Source organism: Anomaloglossus baeobatrachus, chromosome 1 (genome assembly GCF_048569485.1).
Source record: "Anomaloglossus baeobatrachus isolate aAnoBae1 chromosome 1, aAnoBae1.hap1, whole genome shotgun sequence".
Taxonomy (NCBI): Eukaryota; Metazoa; Chordata; class Amphibia; order Anura; family Aromobatidae; genus Anomaloglossus; species Anomaloglossus baeobatrachus.
The window spans coordinates 193,990,366-193,994,699 of NC_134353.1; positions in this window are offsets into that span (position 1 = coordinate 193,990,366).

A 4,334-nucleotide genomic window follows, 5' to 3' on the forward strand; every position below is an offset into this window, starting at 1 on the left:
ACAAGGAGAAGACTGATCAGAGATGCAGCCAAAAGACCTGAGACTGGGACGGAGATTTGTCTTCCAATAAGACAATGATCCAAAACATCAAGCAAAATCTACAATGGAATGGTTCACAAACATATTCAGGTGTTAGAATGGCCAAGTCAAAGTCCAGACCTGAATCCAATCGAGAATCTGTGGAAAGAGCTGAAAACTGCTGTTCACAAACGCTCTATATCCAACCTCACTCAGCTCCAGCTGTTTGCAAAGGGAGAATGGGCAAAAATTTCAGTGTCTCAATGTGCAAAACTAATGGAGACATACCCTAAGCGACTTGCAGCTGTAATAGCCGCAAAAGGTGGTGCTACAAAGTATTAACTTAAAGGGGACGAATAATATTGCAAGCACCAATTTTCAGTTTTTTATTGTTTACAAAAATTTAAATTAAGCAATAAATATTGTTCACCTTCACAATTGTGTCCCACTTGTTGATTCTTTACCATAAAATTAAATTTTTTTTATCTTTATGTTTGAAGCCTGAAATGTGGGAAAAGGTTGAAAAATTCAAGGGGGTCGAATACTTTTGCAAGGCACTGCATATATATTTATTATATATAGATAGAATATATATAAATGTACAGTATATCATAAAATGGAGTGTAACCCTCACATTATTATAAATATTTTATTTATTTTATTATACCTTTTGATAAAACGTCAGTGAAGATATGACACTTTGATACAACATAAAGTATTCAGAGTACAGCTTGCATAAAAGTGTAAATATGGTGTGCCCTCTAAATAACTCAACACACAGACATTAATGTGAAAACCGGTGGCAACAGAAGTGAGTACACCCCTGAGTCAAAATGGCCAATTTTTTTTATAATTATCCATTTTCCCTCCTCTGTGTTATGTGACTCCTTAGTGTTATAAGGTCTCAGGTATGAATGGGGAGCAAATGTGTTACATTTCGTATTATCTCTCACACACTCTCTCATACTAGTCACTGGAAGTTCAACATGGCACCTCAGGTAAATAATTTTTGGATAATCTGGAAAAAAAAATTGTTACTATACATAAAGATGCCCTAGGCCATAAGATTGTCAAAACCCTGAAACTGAGCTGCAGTCTGGTGGCCAAGACCATACAGTGGTTTAACAAGACAGGTTCCTCGCAGAACAGGCTTCACCATGATCTACCAAAGAAGTTGAGTGCACATGCTTAGCATCATATCCAAAGGTTGTTTATTCAAAATAGATATATGAGTGCTTCTAGCATTGCTGCAGAGATGAAAGGGGATGGGGAGTCAGTCTATCACTGCTCAGACCATATGCCATACACTGCATCAAATTGGTCTGCATGGCTGTCATCCCAGAAGGAAGCTTTTTCTAAAGATGATGTGCAAGAAAACCCGCAGTTTGCTGAAGACAAGTAGACTAAGGACATGGATTACTGGAACTATGTTCTGTGGTCTGAGATAAACTTATTTGGTTCAGATGGTGTCCAGCGTGTGTGGCGGCAACCAAGTGAGGAGTAAAAATACAAATATGTCTTGCTTACAGTCAAGCATGGTGATGGGAGTGTCATGGTTTTATACTGCATGAGTGCTGCCGGATGTGGGGAGCTACAGTTTATTGAGGGAACCATGAAGGCCAACATGTACTATGACATACTGACGCAGAGCAGGATCTCCTCCCTCCTCCATCTCCTCCCTTCAGAAACTGGGGAGCAGGGCAGTATTGCAATATGATAACAACACCAAACACACCTCCAAGATGATCACTACTTTGCTAAAGGAACTAAGGGTTAAGGCGTTTGGCTGGCCAAGCATGTCTCCAGAGCTAAACTCTATTGAGCATCTGTGGGGCATCCTCAAATGATAGGCGGAGGAATCTAAGGTATCTAAAATCCACCAGCTTTGTGACGTCATCATGAGGAGTGGAAGAGGGATCCAGTGGCTCTTGTGAAGATCTAGTGACCTCCATATTCCATGCTTGAAAATAATGGTGGTCACACAAAATATTGACACTTTAGGCACAATTTGACCACTTTTACTTAGGGTAACACTCACTTTTGTTGTCATCAATTTTGACAATAATGGTTGTGTGTGGAGCCATTTAGCGGATACACCAAATTTACACTGTTATGCAAGCTGTACACTAACTACTTTTCATTGTATCAAAGTGTCATACTGTCAGTGTTGTCCCTTGAAAAGACATAATAACCTATGCACCAAAATGTGAGAGATGTATTCAATGTTATGAAATACTATATAAGTATGTGTATATATATATATATATAAATATATATATATATGTATATATATATATATATATTTATTTTTTTTTTACTTTCCTTTAATGTAGGTTTTTTTATATAAACGTTATTAAACTTTAATAGTTTATTTTGTTCCCAATAGGGAACATTATAAACCTATCTGCTAATCGCTCCTGTGATGTTTAAGTAATAGGATTTATTACAACCCATAACGCATACAATCTTGGCGGTCCTGGGAGCTTTTTTTAGGCCCTCGGCTGCCATGGCAACTGTTGACAGCCAATGATAATGTGTCTATGTAAAACTAAAGTTACAAAGGTAGCCTTGCCACTTTAAGAGATCAACTAGATGCCGCTTTTAAGGGTTAAGTTTAATGGCCAGGATAACAAAAGTTTAACTTTTAACCTGCAAAAATGGATGAAAATGGTATAGTACTTGTAGATTGTGAAAAAGTGTAGACCATAAGAAAAGTGTAGACCATAAGAAATCTTTACAATGTTAATATCACAAAAATATTTGGAACTGAACTATCCTTTATATAATAGTGTTTAAAGTAGCCTGAATCTGCTCAGGTGAAAGAGAATTTGCCTCTAATTTTAGAAAAAAATTGGATTCTGCTGAATCTGAATTTTTTCGCCAATTGCTTTGTACTAATTTAGCAAAATGGTAGCCAATGCCCATTTTATTTAATGGTAAGGGGCCAGGAAAAACACATTTCACCTTACCACTCACTTATCTTGATGTCACAACCTGCCATCAGGTGCTCCAGGCATGCTCCTTGACTCTTCTGCCATTTTTACTTCATCATCACGTCACCATTCTCAGCATGAAGTAGGTGTCAACTGTCACGATACCCATACGTGTTTGTCTAAAACCTAATCATGCCTCATGGAAGAGCTAAAAAGGACATTCAGAGAACCATAGAGGGACCGGGACAGCAAAACAAGTGAGTGGCAAGTTGAATATTTTTTTCACCCCATGCTTATTATTTTCTTAAGTCATGGTCATGGAGAGCCACCAAAGCATAATAAGTAATATTCGATTCACATTGTATAACTTAAATATGAATCAAATTTCCTTGACAATTTTAGCAAAAAAAATATCTGCAGATTCAATCATAATCACTAGTAGCATTATATGATGATAATATATAAGATGATTGCGTTGGCAGAAATAACACGTTTTAGAACTCCTTTTAGATTTCTTAAAAAGAAAGTCCGTGTTTGTCTATGCATGTGTGTGTGTCTGTTTTCAAGTGTCTATATCCACTAATGAACAAAAAAGCAACAATGTTTTGAACTTTTTACTCTCAGGCCATACCTCACCATGTAAGTGCCATGACAGTTGGAAGAATACGAAATGAAGTCTGTCCATACATTCCCAAACCATGAGGTGGCAAAATATTGGACTCAACAAGTCAGCTCATCACAAGGTCTGTAAATTCTGGCGCAACAAACGTGGCAGTGGAGGCGACTCGTATACTTCATAATAGTAAAATCTCAGACAGCCATGCAAGCACCATGTGACACACATTACACAAGTCTGGAATTGTGGCTTGAAAAAAGGGGAAAGAGTGTCGGCTTCATATTGTCATAAGAAGTAATGGCTGGAGTTTGCAAAAAGTATGAAAAGTGGACAGTAGAAGATTGGATACGAGTGATTTGGAGCGATGAGACGAAAGTTAATAGACTAGACTCTGATGAGTGCAAATGTGTCTGAAAGAAACAAGGTAAAAAGGAGCTAATGGAACCAAAAATTGCAAAGACTGTCAAGTTCAGTGATTGATGCCTGATAATAGCGAGTTGTTTCACAGCCAAAGGTGTTGGATACTTGACCAGGATTGATGGTGGCATCAATGTTGAGCTATATGTGAGTATCCTATAGAATGAGTTACTTCGCACACTCGAGTACTATGGGAATGAAAAGGACGACATAGTGTTTCAGCAGGACATCGACCAGACGTCAAGATTGGTGAACAAATAGTTAAATGAAGTACAGTTCTGTATTGATCCCACCAGTCCCCAGACCTCAGCCCAATCAAACACTTGTGGGTAGAGTTGCAGAAAAAGTTG